The sequence below is a fragment of the Protopterus annectens genome, chromosome 13.part0 (genome assembly GCF_019279795.1).
Source record: "Protopterus annectens isolate FY-2018-M chromosome 13.part0, PAN1.0, whole genome shotgun sequence".
In the NCBI taxonomy this organism is placed as follows: domain Eukaryota; kingdom Metazoa; phylum Chordata; order Ceratodontiformes; family Protopteridae; genus Protopterus; species Protopterus annectens.
The window spans coordinates 661,747,684-661,768,050 of NC_056747.1; the positions used below are offsets into that span (position 1 = coordinate 661,747,684).

Here is a 20,367-nt window from a genome sequence, read left to right on the forward strand (position 1 = left end):
CCCTCATAATATCATCCAAGGTGAGTTTTGAAAGAAAAATTGCCAAGGACTCCAAAGATAACCACAAGGCATTCTTTAGCTATGTCAAGAATCTATGTGGCAATGCTCAGATCTGCTCGAAGTTGGTGCAGAATGGTAGAAAATACACTGAACCGACCGATACTGCCAACATCCTGGAAGACAGGTTCAGTGCAAACTTCACCCCCTCTCACCCCTAAAAGGGCCCATAACTATACCAAAAGAAGGTAGAGCTCCTGAAATCACAGACACTCAGGTTAAAACAACCCTTTCCAAAGCCAAAAATACAACATCAATGGGACCGGACGGTGACCCAGGCTGCGTCCTACACAAACTCAAAGACAAACTAACCCCTCAACTAAACACACTGTTCAAACTCAGCCTCTCCACAGGTTACATACCCATAGAGTGGTGCACAGCAACGGTTACTCCGCTCCGCAAAGGTGGAGCCACAACAGACCCCGGGAACTAATCGCCCTATAAGCCCAACTAGCTTGGTCTGCAAGGCTATGGAGCGCATCATTATGGAACTCCTTAACAGAGACAATGAGAACCTCCAAACACTGGACCCTACCCAGTTCAGCTTTGTTAAGGGCAGATCATGCCTCCTAAACCTGGTGGACTTCTTTGAGACAGTTACCAAGGCTATGGACGAGGGAAAGGTGTTACACACAGCCTACCTAGACCTTGCAAAGGCCTTTGACACCATTCCTCATTCTGGTATTATAGACAACCTCACCAGCCTGAACATAAACCCCTACATCACAAGATGGGTTGCCAACTGGCTCACGGACAGAACCCACATGGTAAGAGTTGCGGGAGCTAGGTCTGACGCTAAACCAGTTACAAGTTGCGTTCCCCAGGGCTCAGTCCGAGGACCCCTCCTGTTCGGCATATACTTCTCAGAGGTACAGGCAAGCACAGGAAGACTATGGCTGACCAAGTTCGCAGACAACTGCAAACCAAGGGCTATAATAATTGACTCTCTGGCTGACAAAGACATCCTCCAAAAGGGTCTCATGGAGACTGACACCTGGTGTCAAAATCATGGCCTCAAGCTAAATGTCAAAAAGTGCATAGTCATCCCCTTTGGAAAAAACAAAGTACCCGCAAACTACCACATAGGTGGTAGTCCCCTAAATATGGAAAACGTAATAAGGGATCTGGGGACCCAAGCAGATAGCAAACTCTCCTTTGATAATCACATTGCCAAAGTGGTTAGAAAATCCTTCTATGTGGCACACCTTATCACAAAAGGGTCCGCATCCAGATCAAGAGAGGTCATTGTGCCCCTCCACTCATCAGACCCATCATAGAGTACAACGCCCCATTTGGGATGTATCTTACAAGACACCTGCAACAGCTGGAAAGACCACAGAAGCAACTCACCAAGAGGATCACTGGCCTCAAACAGATGCCCTATGCAGCTCGACTGAAGAAACTCCAGCTGTACTTGGTTGCATACCGCCTACTCAGAGGTGATCTCTGCCTGACATACAAGGCCATGTCCAACCCAGAACTGATAGACATGCTCCACCTAAAGAAAAGCTTATCCCCTCGAGCCACACACTCTAGGAATCTAAACCTCACCACAATAAATGGGACGTGCTGGAGGGATAGATTCCTGTCACGGAGACTTCCTATGCTTTGAAACAAGATTCTAATCTACATTAGGCAGAGCTCCTTGCTAACACTACTCAAGAGAAACCTTGACGAGTAGATGGGAAACAGAAAGTTTACCCCGGGGATCACTTCAGTGGCTCTGCCGGACAGAAGCACAGGGAACTAAACTAAGTAGGCGGCGAAAGCCAACACATTATGGCTAGGCTTCATAGGTAGGTAGGGAGGTACTAGGCTATTGGCCCTAGGGCCTATAGAAGCCTAGCCAAACATTACCCTGGCTTTTGCCACACAAGAAAATTATTTTCATGTGCCCCTGTCAAGCAGAGCCACAGAAGTGATCCCCGGGGTGAATTTCCTATCTCCCATCCAATCATCAAGTTTTTTCTTTAAGAGTGCTAATGAGGAGCTTTGTTTGATATAGATAAGTAGTTTGCAAGAGTATGGGAAGTCTCTGAGACAGGAATCTATCCCTCCAGCATGTTCAGAAAGCATAACTCACAGTTTCACTCTTTTCAAAAAGCAGCCTCAACACCTCTCAACTGTCCAGATTTTTGGTCTGTTCTTCATAAAATGTGTGGTTTTCTGGCGAATCATTGGGGAGTGAGCTCATAAATAATAAACATTTCAGTTACAGACTCCCTGTCTTTCAGAAAATGCATGGTAATGCAAAATCTGTTACTGTAGCAACCGTCTAAATAAACTTATAAGAGTAGAGCAATATGTAAAATTTTTCCCTATTTTTGGGCCTTTGCCTCCCACTTCCCATTGATTTTTTGGCTTTGTTTAGATTTCATTAGCAAAAAGATTAAGTATGCATCATCCTATCCTGTAGCAGTAACTATGGTCCGAACTTCTTTACACCATGTTTTCCACAACTGTTATACTGGCAGGGCCACTCTTCTATGGTACTACTACTGGTAGTTTTTAAAGAAGAAACGTTCTGCAAATTCTGATCCTGGACCACATATTCATAAAATATCAGTCTCTCACAAGACTAGAACAATACTAGTATTCAAAACTTCATACTGTAAAACATCTCGTGATCAGTTTGTTTAGAAATCTCTCAGCTACGGAAGTAGTTTACATATGATGGCAGATGCACCACAGTGAAAACTTATATGATTAACTTATTTTAAATAATTACCGCCTGATAGCAGTCATTCAAAGTAAACTACTTTACTCATGGATAAGCAAAACATTATACGATGGAGCCTTACAACACTCAGCACAGTTTAATTCTACACCTCCCAAGTGTACTTTGCAAGAAAACAAGCTTTTTGCACATCTGCAAACTATAGGTCATAATCCCAGTAAAATACAAAGTCCAATAGCAAAAAAATATACACTGCAGTGCTGAGGAGAGTAAAGTAGCTGTAGCTTGTTTTACTTTAACATCACCTTAACCAGTTCTCCAGAAAGAACCGTCACTGAGCGAGTGTGATATTCCCCCAATATAGTTTACTATAACATAATCACTACATGAAAAGAACACACTGCTTTGCTATTCTATTATAGTACTTTACATGATTGTCCTGGATGCTCTCTCTATTCCACGGTCCGGGTGGAGCTCTTACTACTGAAAACAGCGGAAGCATAAATACCAGTATGAATAGAACTGAGCGCTGTAACATTCGATTACAGTAATGGGATTCTAACCTGAGGACTTTATCATAGGCAGCCATAAACAACTAGATACCAAAGAGCCTATATTATTACAACCGCCGTAGGTACCTGTACAATACGCATACGTCTAACTCATACTTCCTTACCTTGCAGCGTACAGGAAAAGCCTATATAAATGCCTTCAGGCAGATAGCCTAGAACCTACCTATGAACCTATAAAGCTTTACCCCAAAGCAAAGAAAAATAAAAGATACAGCAATAATATGCTGCTGTTGATAGACAGAACTGACACAACAGAAACAAAAAATATAACTGAACAGCAGAAAACGTTCATGTGTCACATGCAGACCACTCAGGCTTTCCTTGCCCATTTTGCATCTCAACATAAACTGTGTGCTATTGTAACATTAAAGCTAATTTAAACCCAGTAATGTCTCCAGGCATTTCTTTACCATGAGTCAGCTGATGTCTAAAGCATCTACTACTGGTTGTGCAGACTTAAAATAATAATTAAAAAGCGTGCTACATACAAGCTACTATAAGATAACTTAGATCACTACTTTCTTTATGAGCATATTCAGCAGGAAATCAGAGTTGCCATGTAGCCTGTAAGAGCATACTCATCTGAACAGAAGAGTTCCACTGACCGCTGAGATGAGCATACATGTCAACAATTTTGCCTTACCACCTACATATCACAAATTAGCTGTAGCTAAGCATGTAACGTGCAAGCACAGTTAAAAAAAAAAAATGCAGATACATTAAACAATAAGAATACACAATTGAAATCCACCCACCACCCCCCCATGATTTTGTTGCATACTTCCTGCATCTACAGGTGGTGATACTAGACTTTAGTAAACTAATTGCTTAAATTAATCCATACCTCCAGTCTCAACAAATGGTCAATTTGTTGCCTCATTTTTAATAAAACAAAGAAAATTAAAAGACATTCCACACTTGGTCTGTGGTGATCTTTACACCACGGTGTACTTGCATAACTTCCCAGCTGTAATTAAACACTACATAGCTCTGCATCCAATCACACCTCACTTTTCAATGAAGTGTGAATTCAAGTGCCATAAACAATGCCTACTCAGATGCCATACAGTGGAACTCCCTAAATGGCACCACAGAAAGAAGGGGGCAGCACCACCAAAGGTCAGCAGACAATGGCAGAGAGGTATACATGTATGCAATGTGGGGTGTTCAGACTGCATGTGCACTTGTATGTGGTTGAGAGGAATAGCAGAGTGATCACAGACATCCGATTTGTACACAGTCAAAACTGTGGCTATACTTCCTAGGTACAAGGAGTGTCTGTGGATAAGAATGTCTGACCCTGCCAATCCTTGCACACATTAGCCATTACTCTGGCTTTGCAGGACTAATGCGCATCTATGTGAATCTAGCTGGAATAGTTTACTGTGGCTACTACTTAAGTAAAACAAGTTAAAATACATTACTTCAGCCATTCTTTATCACATCTGAGGTGTATACAGTTAAAGTGACTGTAACTGATGGGTACAGAGCAGTTTGTGTATAAAAATAATATGCATTTGTGGGAAGTTGGAATAATTTACAACTGATACTGACATGCATTACTTTGGCCATTACTGTATTTACAAAAAAAAAAAAATGTGGATTACTTTACTGGGGCTACTGTTCATTTGAAATAAATGGACATAAGGCTTGTACTTTTTTTTTTTTGTTTGTTTTTTTACAGACTTCTGATGAAATAACTGCTGGGTATTGTGGCCGTCTGTGGATAAAAGTGAATGTTTAACTTGAACACAACAGCAAGACCAATCATTAATTTGGCTTTGCAGAACTAGTGTGCATTAGTGTAAAATGAGCTGGAATCTTTACTGTGGATATTTTAACTACATTCAAACATCTGAGTTGTGTACACGTAATGAGTGGCTGCAACCTACAGGTATGAAGGACATTTGCGGATAAAAGTGACTTACCATCACAGCTGCCTGATCACAGCTGAACAGTCACAGATCTAGACTGGCGGGAGAAGTGTAACAAGTATTTTACTTGCTGAAATAAGTGTAAAATGATCACGGCTACAGTTTACGTATTCAAATGCAGGGGAGGAATGTTGCAGTGCATTCACAAGTAACAAGTTGGCCATTATTTATTTCACTTTCATATATACATCGCCAGTATTTGACTGTAATGGAAAGTGGCTACATTATTGGTCTGGGTAGGACGTGTGTGTAAGCATCCGATTACTAACAAAGTGGGACAAAGATTAGCATTGCTCTCTCACAGCATTTGGTTTTCCAGTTGACTGCTCAGCTGTGATTCCTTCTGTGTTGAGTCTGCATGTCTTCCCTGCTCCTTATCCAGGTGCTTGTGTAGGAATTGGGGACAATGTGATCATTTCATTTTTTAACTTACAAATCAAACCACAGAAGCATTGCAGAAGATTAGTATAGCATACCACAACATCAACAAGCTCAAAATACATTGCTGTGATTATTGATTGTGAGGAAGGTGAAAAACAATTAGATGTGTACAACTATATCTCTTTTAGGGCAAGAGTAAGAATTCATGTGGTGTATTATGAACATTCGACAGCAGCAACATTTAAATTTATTATTGGAGCCATTTCTTCTTGCACTTTCATCCCAGTCTAAACACCAGAATGGTATACAGCAGAATGTTGACACGATGCTGCCCTTTAGGAGCAGGAATGAGGCTGCATTCTGTGTAGATGTATATATGTCAGTAATAGCAAGAAATATAGGACTATGGCAATTTACCCCTTCATACTTATCCCAATCACCAGAGGGATGCACAGAGTGACAAGCCTTTTTTTTTTTTTGGGGGGGGGGGGGGGGGGCAGTCACTATTCTCAGATATGATGCAAGTACCCTTGTAAGCATCTGTCTTTTCTACACAGGGTTTCATAAATGGATAAAGAATAAATGCTGAACACCAAGTAAGACAAAAAGAAGAGAGTGATCTACCTGAATGGCCAGGATGGGAGGACAGGCGGAGGGGCATGCCGTCCTTTATCAAGGGCTCTATTTCAGTATTAGGTTGACACTGCTTATCGTACTAGAACATCTGAGGTGCAGCTAGTCAGTAAAGTGGCTATAATAAGCAGGTATCCAAGGGATTCAGCTGTTTCTGGTCACAGATAAATGGTCACTGACCTAATGTAATATAGCCCAATCCATTCTGTTGCTTCCTGAAGTCCACATGAAGTCACCAGCTACCACTGAATACCACTTAAAGCTCACGGACATGCAACAATAGACAGTACGATACTTTATCAGTGCAGTAAAATGGTGAATATGACATGGATTGATCCTTGTGGTACTGAAGACCAAAAAGTTACAGAACAATATCATGTTTAGTTATATTTCCTTTAACAAAACATTAATGGACCCTCCTGCAGGAGAAGTAGTATTCACCCATGCATATATACAGTGACAGCAAAAACATGGCATATCCTGAGTTATACAGATTTGTTATTCCACATATAATTATAAATAATAGCAATATTTGTATATTAAAAGCATCACCTCAAAAACAGTACCCTTGATATTAAACAAGGTAGCATGTTGAACCCATTATGATTTGCTATAAGTGTGTAATGAAACACTGTGGGATGTAAATGAAATGTTTTCAGCCGATTAAGAAAATTATGACATATATTCCTTTGAGTAATGCAAATATTGGACGGGATATTGTCATGCTGATGGACTTACAAAAGCAAAAAGTTTTATCTTACACAAGTTCTTTTACTGTCCAACAGTTACATCTATAGATGTGTTCGATACAAGTTATTCATGAACTAATAATTGAATATTGGAGCTAATATCTCAAGAATGGCTTACATAGGCACCATTCACAGAAAATGAAAGTAAAATGGCAAAATGGAGCGGGTTAACTTGAACACATTCTCAGCTATAGTTATAAATATACACAAATATTGCCAATATTAACAGCTGTATCTCAAGAAAGGAACCTGCAACACTAGCTAGCAAGGTGACATGTGGGAGCTGGAATTATCTACTATAAGTGCAGAGTGATACTATCAATGTGGGTTGTACAGGCATTAAGTAATTTTTAAAGTATCTGAAAAAGATTACGAAATATTTTATATATCTTCATTAATAATACGAATGTGGAGTGTAATTGTGTCATGACTGGGGCCCTATGCAAGCAGTGGATGCTAGATGAAAAAATTGCACTGTACAAGTTGTGTAAGAAAAAATACATCAAGGATATAACAGTTTAAGTAAAAAGTATTAAATTAAATACCATCATCAACAAATTCTCATTAACAGTGGGTCTTGCATTAGTGAACAAGCTGGCATCTCTAGGGCAACAGCATTTGCACATCGCTGTAGATGTGCAACATTTTAAGCTACTGAAGAAAGTTTAAAGTTATACTTTGTCATATTTACATTAACAATGCTAAAGTGAACAGTGATACTGACATTTTGAGTGGCAAATGCAAGAAATGGGTTTTAGTTAAAAAAAAAAAATATGTTAAAATGGGAAACCATCCATACATGCACATGTTTCTTTGGTAAATCAATTATGAATATTATTTTATTTATTTTTATTTTATTTTACATTTGTTGACCGGGCTAGTCCAGCTGGATATATGTCCATTTTCAGTGGAGGCCCGGGGAGAAAAGCTCCACAAATTACAACAACATAAAAGGTCAAGACAAAGACAATAACAGTATAATTTGGTACATAAGTTTAACAATTATAGTACAAGCCTAAGATTATATATTTTATATATTTCAGTAGGAAAAAGGAAAAATTTATCTAAGAATAGATGAAAAAGACTAATATATTTGTATTCGAAATGGTGTAGTACAAATCTTTATAACATATTACAAAATTAGATACACCTAGTAATTTATGATAAGAGATACTAAGGTCTCACAAAAACCTAAGAAAGAATAACAATAGAGATCAATAGATAGAGTATAGAAGAACAGCAAACAAGGATGGATTTCTAGTGTTATTTAACACATAGGTTGTGATACTATATGAAGGTGTTTGATCATTCCACAGTATATACTTATTTACATGAGAAAAAATCCTAAGGAAGGTTAAGCTCACTAAAAATTAGTGAGACAACACAAGATCATGATCATGGGAGGCTAGGAATTGTAAGAGTCTAGTTAATAGTTAGGTACTTAGTCTGGGTTAACACAGGGGCATAGCCAGTGTGATTTGAGGTAGGGTTTAAGCTTGCTTTTAAATAAGCTGACAGAGGATATTGAGGTTAGCTGGCTTGGGAGGATGTTCCAGGCTTTACCTTCTGTATTGGAGAACAAGGTGTCACCAGCTAAGTTGTTGGATTTTGATATTTGTACAAGTAGGTTATTAGCTGAGCGTAAGGTCTTGAGGTTATTATAGGGGATGACTAGGGATGTAAGTATGGGTGTATTTTGAGGTAAATACAGGATCTTATGGGCTACTATTAATTGATTGAAAAGTATTAAATTTGGCAGCTCTAACCATCCTAACTGATTCAGATTGATACAGTGATGAGTTCTATAGGAGGACCCAGCTGCAAATCTGGCAATATTGTTGTAGGAGGATGTAAGTTTACACAGATTACTTCTACATATTTTGGTATAGATAGGGGAGGCATAGAGCAAGGTAGAGATGAGGTGGGTACGAGCAATAGTAACCCTGGCTGGAGGTGTAAGAAAGGGTTTTATTCTATAGAGGGAACCTAGTTTCTTTCTAATTTCTTTGGCTGTACTAGATAGAAGCTAAGAATCACTGTTGTCCATTGTGTATTACTAATTGCTAACAGTTTTCCAACTGCATTATTATCGTAAAAGATATGTGGCCTCCAGGTGAACAAATGCAGTCATCTTACATACATTAAGGCACTTGGTCTTGTCACTGGTACTTGCCAAAACATGCATGTTTAGTAGATTAATATTGCTGTGTTGAACTACTGTGAAAATATGATAAGCATTGTTTGCACAGACTGTGCAATATTGCAAAAAACAGCAGTAAGCTACCCAGTCTTATCATACATCTCTGGAAAACTCGTGAACAGACAAGCAATTATTTATTTTTATTTTATTTTACATTTGTTGACCGGGCTAGTCTAGCTGGATATATGTCCATTTTCAGTAGAGGCCCGGGGAGAAAAGCTCCACACATAACAAATAAGGCAGACAGACAAGTTGTTAATAGAGACATACAATAAAAATAGAAATATAAAACAATTTGTTAATAAAATCAAGATACATTTAAGGAATTCAAACAGTTTAAACTCATCTACAATGTTCTGTTGGTTTCAAAGCAATCTTGCCTAATATAAAGGTTATGCAATTAGGCATCAGCCATATAGATAAAAGTTAAAGCTCGGATGGGTAGAGAAGTAGAAGGAGTATGAAAGAATAAATTAATTAGGGAGGAGGCAGGAGACAAGAAAAGAAGAGAGGAAAGGAAGGAAGACAGTCAAGAGGAGGTGGGAGAGATGGTAGATGAAAGTCAGAGCATAGAAGGAGAGCAAGGCAAAAGAAACAGGGTAGAAGCTAGTTTTTAAGCAAAAATGAAGGGTTAAAGGTAAAGAGAGGGAAGTTAGCCTGGAGTACTACAGGAGCAAAGCCAGTGGTTTTGGAAGTACAGTTTAATTTGTTGTTTGAACAGAGATAAGGATGAGATTAGAGTTAATTCCTTGGGCAGCGAATTCCATACTCTGCCTACAGTATTGGTGAAAAGAGAGTCACCAGCTACATTGTGGGCCTTTATGGGTTTGGTAATGAGTTTGCAAGAGGAACGAAGAGAGGTGAGATTGTTATAAGGGAGTAAAAGTTGTGATAGTATAGGGGTGTTACTAGGTTGGTACAGTAATTTGTGGGCAATAGAAAGTTGTGAGATAATAAGATAGTTTTGTAGTTCCAGCCAGCCTAAGTGTTTCAAATTGAGGCAGTGATGGGTTCTAAAAGGGTTACCAGAGGCAAAGCGGGCAATGTTATTGTAGCAAGTTGCTAGTTTGTTTAGGTTAGTTTTCTTGAGGTTGGTGAAGATAGGAGAGGCGTAGAAGAGAGTAGATATAAGGTGGGAGTGAGCAATAGTAGCTCTAGTAGATGGGGTGAGAAATGGTTTAATACGGTATAATGATCCTATTTTTCTGTTAACTGATTTGATGGTGTTGTTAATGTGTTGGTCAAAAGAGAGATTGTTATCAATGGTTATTCCTAGTAGTTTAGTTGTGGAGTCAGGAGAGATGACAGTGTTGTTGTTAGAGTAGATGGAGAAGTTTAGTGTAGAGGTACGAGTGGTGGGGGTAAAGAGGAGAAGTTTGGTTTTTTTTAGCATTGAGAAGTAGATACCGTCTAGTAAACCATGTTTCTACAGTGTTGAACATAGTTTGAGTTAGTGAGATTAGATCTGAAGAGGAGGATGCTGAACAAATGATAGTGGAGTTGTCTGCGTATTGAATGCAGGTAGCTTGAGGAATTACAGAGTGGAGATAATTAATATAGAGGGAGAAGAGGAGAGGACCAAGAATGGAGCCCTGAGGGACTCCAATAGCAATGGGTAGTAAGGAGGAGATGTGGTTTTCCCAAAGAACGGCTTGTTGTCTGTTACTAAGGTAAGATGTAAACCATATGATGGCAAAGCTATCAAATGAGAGGGATTTGAGAATGCTAATTAGAGAAGAGTGGTTAACCATGTCAAAAGCTTTTGAAAGGTCAATGAAAAGGGCAGAAGAGAATAGATTATTGTTGCGGTTGCTGTTAATGGTATCTACAAAGGAAAGGAGGGCAGTGGTGGTGCTATGGTGAGGTCTAAAGCCATGTTGACAGTTAGCTAAAATATTGTGAAGAGAGAGGTACTGTACACGTTGCTGATGAATACATTTTTCCATAATTTTTGCTAATGGAGAGAGAACAGCAATAGGTCTGAAGTTGGAATAGTCAATAGAGTTACCTCCTTTGTGTAGAGGGATTATATGAGAGATTTTCCAGATATGGGGGATAGTTCCCTCTTGGATGGTCCTATTTATGAGTATATAAATTGGGTAAGCAATTTCTTTGGCTTTTTTGCAGAAAAAGGGAAGGGAGCTTGTCAGCAGAGGGGGTACAAGGTTTCAGTTTAAGAATAAGTTTGAAGATGAAAGAGGTAGAGATGGGTTGTAGAGAGAAGTTGTAGGTGGAGTTTACTTGATTATTAGGAGGATAGAAGTTATTAGTGTTTAATTGTCTAGCAAGAGATTGGATAGTTTCAGAAAAGAATGAGTTAAAAGCATTTGCAGTTTGAAGAGGGGTGTCTGGGTCAGCATTGAGTGGGGAGGGAGTTTTAGCTGTTCCTGGTGAGAGGAGTCTATTGATAGAAGACCAAAATTGTTTGGGTTTATTTAAGTTGGTTTCTTGTAGGTTGCAGTAGAATTTTCTTTTATCTGTGAGAATAGCTTTCTTGGTAAGATTTCTAAGTTGGCGAAAGTGAAGAAAATCAGAGCTGATTCTATGGGACCTCCATTTATTCCAAATTTTATTTTTAGAGAGGATTAGTTTTTTAGTTTCATTAGGGAGCCAAGGGGCTGTATTAGACTTCATTCTAATAGTACGCTCAGGAGCATGTTTGTCCAAAATTGAAAGGAAAGTAGAATTAAAGAATAATACTGCTTCATTAAGTGGAAGAGTCATTAAGGGGTTCCAGTTACAAGCTCTAAGTTCGCTTTGAAATAGGTCGATTTTAAAGTGTTTAGTAGAACGTATTTTTCTTATGTTAGGGAGGTGAAGATAATCAGTCTTTTCTCTCGTAATGTAAGTTAAGCAATGATCACCGAGGTCATCAGGCATAGTCCCAACGTTATATGTGATGTTAACTTTATTTATAAGAATCCAGTCTAAAATAGTCTGTTTCTTGTTTGACTTATTAAGCCTTGTTGTAGAGGTAATGGTTTGGGTAAAACCATTTAGGTTAATGTGAGAGGTGGGATTGTCAGTATTAATAGTATTCCAGTCGATATTTAAGTCGCCAAGAATTATAGTTTCTTGGGGGTAGTTGATGGAAACCCAACTGAGAAAGTCTTCTACAATTGGTATGTTGTTTCCAGGAGGTATGTATAGGCAGATGATGTATAGGGCTTTTTTAGCATTAGGTTGAAGTTTCGTGATGATGGCTTCTACCTTACTATCTTGGGTTGGACAGGCTGAAAGGGTAGAGATATTAAGATGATTCTTAAACAGTATTGCTACTCCACCACCCTTATGTTTAGTACGGTCAAGCCTAAGTATATTATAGCCTTGTGGTATAATCTCAGTATCTTTAGTGGCTGGCTTTAGCCAGGTTTTGGAAAGACAGGGAATGTCAAAGCAGTGAGTATCTAGGAGGGCGTGTAGGTTAGGTACTTTGTTGTTTATGCTTTGTTTGTTAAGGTGTCCTATAAGGAGGGTATTATTGGTGAAAGGTTTAGATGCTAGAGAGGAAGGATACATGGGGTTGGGGTGAATGTCGCCATCTGGTAGGGTAGGATCAATAGGCTTAGATGTAATTTTGATTTTGAGAAAGGTTAGGGGTCTTATTTTTTTATCTGAGGGTAGGGTGTAGGTGAGGTGAGAGTACCTATGGTATTTGGATAGGAGGTAGCTAGGGGTAGAATTGGCATTAGAGAATGAAATGTGAGAAGTGTAGAAGGAAGATGTATGTGTCTGTGAGTGTTTTGGCTGAAAGAGGAGTGGGTACTCGAAGGTAAGGAGGTAGGTTGAGTATAGAGCAGTTAATAGTAGAATCAAGAGTAAAAGCAGTGTAGGTAAGTTGAGATTCATTTTTATGAGTAGGTTAGAAGTGGTTCTAGGGAAGAGGTAATAGATTAGGGGTAGTCAGGAGGAAGTATATGTGTATAGTGCAAAGAAGGATTGTATACAGGTGAAACAGTAGGTATGGTTATAAAAGGAAATGTAAGGTAGAGGGAGGGGTGAAATGAAGAAAGAGGGGTAATAGAGGTAGAAGAGAGATGGAGAGAATAGGAGGAAGGCTAGTATGTAAAGAGGCAAGTGGGAGGAGGATATGGGTCTGTTTTAAACATTTACAGAACTGTTTTAAACATTTACAGAAACACAACTCTGACCATAACACTACCAATTTTTGCCATGTAAAATACCATCTTTCTTTAGTAAATTGCAGTTTAAATTCAGTGTCAGCAACATTTTTATACTAACTTTAGAATTTACCATATTGCCTAACAGACAACTTCTGTATTTTCTGTTTATGAGATACTGCAAATGACATCATGTGTGCCCTTAGCAAAAGATTTGGAGAAAAAAAAAACTCGCAAATGACATCATGTGTGCCCTTAGCAAAAGATTTGGAGAAAAAAAAACTCTCAGGAAACAAAGTAATCTCCTGGTATAAGGCTTCAGGAAGCAAGGTGATTAATTAGCTTCTTTCTACTCACAGCAATGGACAACAGTGATTCTTAGCTTCTATCTAGTATAGCCAAAGAAATAGAAAGCATTGTTGGTATGCTTAATTATGCAAATGATCACAGTCTTCATATTTGTATAACTATTTCAACAACTACGTACTAATAAAGGCAAAACTGCCTAGCCAGATATGAAAATCCATGACTGAACATAAAATGTAGTGGACAGGATATGAATCTTCAGCAATTACTGAAAGTTAGTACAGAAAACTACAAAAATTAAATATTTACTTCGTAGACATACGATTAGGGCTTGTCCCAAATCAGCAATATTCTTGAAATAATTTTTTTTTTTTGCTATTTATGTTGCAGGCATTATTTTTACTAGTTAGGCTAAAAAACTGCTTTAAAGATCATTCTGCTCCGTATACGTATACTAGTAGTTTTCATAAATTTTGTTGGTATTACTGATGATCCTTTTAGCCTGTTTCCACATTCCAGACAGTAGATGCAGTACTGAGTAGGTATTTACTCAAATATTAGAATGATGGAAAGTAAATGTCAGCTTCGGTTAAAACTTACTGAAAATTCATGGTCTGTGACAGCCTTCATTAATCTTAATGATTTCTTTAAGATATTTGTATATTAGAATGGCCACCTTGACAATCTTTATTCCGTTATTCCCTGGGTACCATCATTTCTCAATTCTTACTGAAGCAGAAAAGTAGGTTCGACTTTGCCTAAAACTATTTTAATTTCCGAACTTACTGGGGATCCATTAAGGTCCCTAATGGCCCATGGTAAAAAATCCCTATTACCACGCTGACGTGTTAACCAAAATGAGAAAGGACATCATTATGGGCTAATTTGCAGGTCTCTGAATCTCATTATCTGCCACATAGTGCAGATCAGCATTTCCTGGGGTAGGAAACGGTGTTGGCGGCTGCATTGTGAAAGCAGTGACACCCAGCAGTCACTGCAAGCACTCACACACACACACACACACACACACACACACACACACACACACACACACACACACACACACCACTTAACCCATAACTGTCACTGTTGTCAAATAGTCCACAGTGTTTCCTTTTCTCCTGTCTAAATAATTCAAGGATGATTACAGCGCATCCATAATGCCAGACATTTCAGTTTCTCAGCTCATATCCTTCAGTAAATTCATGCTAGGGCAAAAACTTGTTAGGAGGGATACCTAACTTTTCTCTTCCCTCCTGGATATGTGATGCCATGTTGCAGGCATTGTATAGTGCCCATGTTCCTAAATGCATATGTAATAAACATCTGCTGCATTAGCACATCAGTTAATGCAGGGGGTTCTCTTGTCAAGGATGTTTGGTTCAAATCCCTTTTACCCCTAGGTATTTCTCTGTTTTTATAATTACATATTCTAAAACAAATCAGTGGTGTCTAGTGTTCCCTCACACTGATCCCTGTGTTGTTAAAGGGCTTTTAGGACATGAGACTTAAGAGTAATCATTGGTGGCTGGTGTTTTTCCTACTTTTCCAATTCCCATGCTATTAAAGTGCCAGTAACCCCCGGAAGCTATTGTTTCCCCCTCACCCCATGTTGCAGATTTTGCTTGTTAGTCTAGAGGTGTATGGAGGTATCACATCCGGCTCAACTCACACATACACACATAGACCCCTTACCCATCGGATTGCACTCACCCACACAGTCCCCTACCTATCAAAATCGCATTCACACATTTATCCTTTCTCTCTCTGTCTCTCTAACACAGACACACACACACACACACACACACACACACACACACACACACACACACACACACACACACACACAGGCCAACCTGACTCCCTCCCTGGTAGATACACTGTCACATGCAATCCCTCACATACACTCTCACACACTTCACCAACTCTACCTTATCACTAAACTCCTCAGTACTTGCCTCTACAGTGATGGAAGGCCATGTTCACCACTGCAACATAGAAGTGACCATGATAATATACACGGCCAAGCAATTCCATGAATCTCTTTGCATGTAGATGTCTTCCCTGAGACAGTTTTATGGGAGAGTACATGACTAATTAGCATATGCCTCTTCCTTGAGTTCCTCATTAGCGTGTTGCACAGCCGCAGTGACATCCCCATATGGTGCTGCACGTTTTTGTGCAGAAGCCTTGTTTTAGAGGTATCTTTGAATTCGAAAAGCTTACTGCGTGTTCTACACAACATGTACACCTCATGGTAGCTTTTATGAATTTGGCCCTAAACTATTCTCCTCTTAATGTGTCTTACAGTCAAAAATGTTGTCTTGTGTAATTACAAGAAATAATTTTCAGTATATAGTTGCTATAGGATAGAATTTATACTTTGTTTAACTTTTATAGTGCAGTTTGATTTTTCATTTGGCATGTCATACAGATTATAGAAGCTGTTATTCCTCTAATTTTACAGTTTTCTAATTTTGTGTTATGCACAGGAAGGTTTATGCATTATAATCTGGCACAATAATGTCTGCATCTTACTTTTCAGTAACATCCTTTATTCTGGGGCATAGATAAAGAAGAACACAATAATTAAGAGGAATATGAACATATGCATTTTTAAGTTAAAAAAATGTCTTTCCACTGTAGCCCAGTTGACATGAAAAAAAACTGAGAATGCAGGAATAGAAGAAAGAAAAGGGAAGGTCTGTCGAAGTTAGTAAGGACTTTCGCTTCATAAAAGATATAGAGTTAATCATTGTCCAGGGAGGTTATCTGGGTGGAGTAAATAGTTAGCCTGGAACAGTTCAAGACTTTAAGGCTTAATGTAAAGCATTAACAACTAGATATAGTAAAAAAAAAAAAAAAGAAAAAGATGGGAAACTAGTCATATAGTAGAAGTTATTGCCTATGAAAGCTGGCAGATAAAGGCCAAGTGATGATGTTCATGGAAAGCCAGGCAGAGGTTTAGCAAAGAAGAGTCATTGTGAATGTGTTGTGGGTTAAATTAATTTAAATCTTCAAAAATGAGATCACGAATACTAGTAAGCAGCATGCTAGTTGCTGAAGCTAAGGCGTGAGAAGCAGATAAGGTTGATGCCGTGAACATACATTATGGTTACCACTGTGGAGTTGCTAAAGGAGAGTCAGAAGTTAAAATGCATATCTGTGCTGTAATTAAATTGGAAACACTGAAGAAAAAGCAAGTAGATTAGGAAAACTTGATGGCCAGGATTACATGGCATTTGTCCAGGATAAATTGTGAAGTTGGGTAATACTGAATGCTGTGCAGACAAATTGAAGAAGCTCATAAAATTTTCACTGTCTGCACCACTAGAATGGTGAGACAGTTCATTTTTTTTTTTTTTGAGAGATTTGAATCTTATATGTTGAAGGATCAAATTCTGTGTTTGGATTGGTGCTCTGGTAAAATATTGTAAGATTAGACTTAAATTGCCTGTGCTTTGACTGTGACTAGAGTCTACATTTACTTCTTTCCAGTACTACAGATTTTCCTAGATTAGCATAGCCTCCAGAAAAGGAGCCACATCTTAATGCCTATTTGCATTGATAGAATTTAAAAGACAAGAGGAATTGTTTATTGTTTATACATATGATCTTTAGCCTGCAGTATGAATGGGAGATGGGTTAATATGATTAACCAAAGGAGACTCCTACTTCACAACCAAAACAAATACTTAAAAAAAGATGAAGCCACCACAGAAATATTTCAGCATGAACATTTATCCGATTAGTGCTTTTGTTCTTATAAGTACATAGAATTCCTTCAGTTAAAAAAAAACTTTCATACTAAACATTTAAATAGGTAACCATGTAGCACCATATAGTGGACATTCTCACATCAATTAACCATTCAGTAAATGTAATCAAAAATAAAATGTAAATATAAAAATAGTCATTAAAATGCTCCCACCTAAAACACCCACACCACTAACTCCATACCTAAATCATCTTTTCTTTGCCAAATTTAACAAAATGTCATAGGTCTTTCTCTGTACATCTTTCCAAAAGTGTTTCTTTTTGCATGCGAGCCTCTGGCCTATCTTACACATATTCTCAAACTGACATCCTCTTAATTGCAAAGCAGTGTATATATTATTGTAAAACTGTTATTCCTGTACAGACTAATATTGACATATGAAACTCACATTATCTATTTGTAATGTGGCAACTTTCTGTAATTCTGCCTTTTTATAAGTTTACAAATTTCTGTACTTTACATTTTGTAATGTTGCAAATTTCTGTATTTTATATTTGTAATGTTCTAAATCTCTGATTTTATACTATGTATCGGAGTTTTTCTCCTCGGGTCTCCAATGAAAATGGGCCACAAACCCAGCTGGACTAACCCGGTTAACAAACAATAATAAATAAATAAATAAAATAATTAGCAGGACACTCCATGAAATGCGACTTAAAAAGGCACCAACCAACTTCTGTTAATTCAGATTCAGGATATACCACCAGTTTACCTTCAACTTCATGAGATCATCAAAATCTTGTGCATCTTAACCCATACAAACACACCAGATTCTTCATCAGTCACGTATTTAAAACGTTATGCAACATTTTTCAGTATCAAAACATTCACAATTAAACATTATCAAAATGAAACCTCCATCAAGGCATGAAAAATCATGCTTTTTAGATTCCCTTCAAAACTTACAGCATCAAACAGCTGAAATGCAATTGCCTTCTAGCCCTAAAATATACAAAATACTGTAACATTTCTGAATACAATGTTTAACATCTTGGAGCTTAATATTTATTTAACAACAACATAATAAACACAACTAACATTACAAATTTAGTATCATTTGTTTAAATAACAATTGAATGTTGACCACAAAACAATATGAAGCAACATTTCGGGATCATTCAAGCAATACTGAAAACAAACAAACAGTCTTATCACCGATTTTTTTTTTGTCTCGAGACTGTATGAAATTATATGTTTAGACTCATCCTCTTTTTCCTCACAGTATTTTAATACATTTTTGACTTCCTTTAAAAGGACAGACTAAGATGCGCTGTCCTTTACAAATCCTGCACCAGCAAAATAATTTACCTTAGATGAGAAAAAGACCTTTGAAGATAGATTTATCAAATTAAAACTGTTAAATCTTTCAGTCTACATGGCCACAGGACTTCCACAAATTTTGCTTGCCACTTAAGAATTTGGCCAGAATAATCATTACCAAAAGTATACATCAACTTCCCAAGTAAGATATTTCCAGTCAGCCACAAAACCTGCTCCTCGACGTACAAAAACTAAAACTGTACCAAAATGTTTTGGGAGCACCCTGCTAGAACTCCCTATATAAAGATGCCTTGTACGCTCTTTCCACATTAAGATGGCTCATCAGGCAAAAAGATCCTTCTACCAGACTTCTTCATATAAACTGTGCAATCCATTCCTTCCTCTCTTTAATGGACCAACTCCCACCATACACAAGGTTTTCTTCTTACCATGCCCTCCATCTCTATTAATTTGTAAGTAAACAAAATTTATTTAATAGAACATCAAGTCACTAATTTTCAAGTTAATAGCCAAGTGATGTTTGCTTTAAAGGACAACGAGATTCTATTATTAAAATGCTCAACTTCTCTGTCCTTCTCCCTATCTCTCCACTAGAACAGTACCTTACTGTACTGTGGTGGTTTCACTTTTCAAAAAATTGTTATCCCACCCTGGAAAAGCTTGCTGCAGTCTCTAATTCACTGAGGTCATCAAGGCCACTGAATAAAGGTAGTTTTCTGGCCAATTCCCTCCCCATACTGACATCACCATGAACGTCCTAAAAACCCAAACATGCAGTCATGTCACAGCTCCCTGGTCCTTCCCCTACCTATATAGAAAGTAAAGGCTAGAACAAGGAAGATGTACATCAGTCAAGTCTCCTTCTGTGAGCTGTCAATCACAGCAGGTAAGAGCAAGGGAAGTTAGGTGTGAAGGTGCTGGGAGATGAGTCAAAGTAGTACAATTTAGGCTTCACAAAAAACAGCAGTCTAGCCATTCTAAAAAGATGCAGCAGTAAAAGGCACTTTTGAAAGTCTCAGAAGTCATTGAACAGCATGAAATGTTACTTAAAACTAACTGGCTGAAAGATAGCAGTGTATGCATGTAAAATCAATGCAGTGACAGGAGCTGTAGGAAGAAGGCCTGCGTGATGTAACTTTGTACAGATGAGCACTGCATTGTGGGATACCTAGAGGCAGACTAAACAATCAAAATTACTTCAAGATGCCAGACCCTATGTGATCAGACTCAGAAATTAAGTATAAAAATATTTAAAAAAAAACTGTAAATAGTCCCAGAATGGTGTTAAAATGTAGGAAACACCAAACCATAATGAAATAAACATGTTTTTTTGAGTCTGTGGGTGCAGTTCTCCTTTAATCAGACAAAATAACATACATATTAGTGTCAGTCATATCCATTTTCTGGCCAAAAATGTAGACAGTTTAAGTGTTCATCTTCAATAATTCCAACAAGATGATCCTCAAGGATACCTCCACTGCTGCCACAAAAGTAGTAGTATCTAATCCCAGTTCAGGGCTGATGGCTTCTATCTGGTACAGTACCTTGAAAACGAGGACTATCAGTAAACTGCAAATAATACCAGGAATAATATCCAAACATTAGCCTTTTAATAACTTACCATGTCTATAAATCTACACAACAACTCTCTCCAGAATGTACTTCAGATTTGCTCGAT

At 38.1% G+C, this 20,367-nt stretch overlaps 1 protein-coding gene across 3 annotated transcripts in view; it reads right to left on the reverse strand.

Moving 5' to 3' along the window:
* The window catches only part of INPP5K (inositol polyphosphate-5-phosphatase K), a 1,033,350-nt gene that overhangs the window by 993,260 nt on the left and 19,723 nt on the right, over positions 1 to 20,367 (reverse strand). Inside the window, exon 1 of one of the 3 annotated variants that reach the window (XM_044054347.1) lies at positions 3,411 to 3,428. The exons of the other annotated variants lie outside the window; for them this stretch is intronic. The gene's annotated coding sequence lies outside the window, so the exon portion shown is untranslated. Of the gene's footprint in view, positions 1 to 3,410; positions 3,429 to 20,367 lie in introns of those variants that run through there. 3 annotated transcript variants of the gene reach the window in all.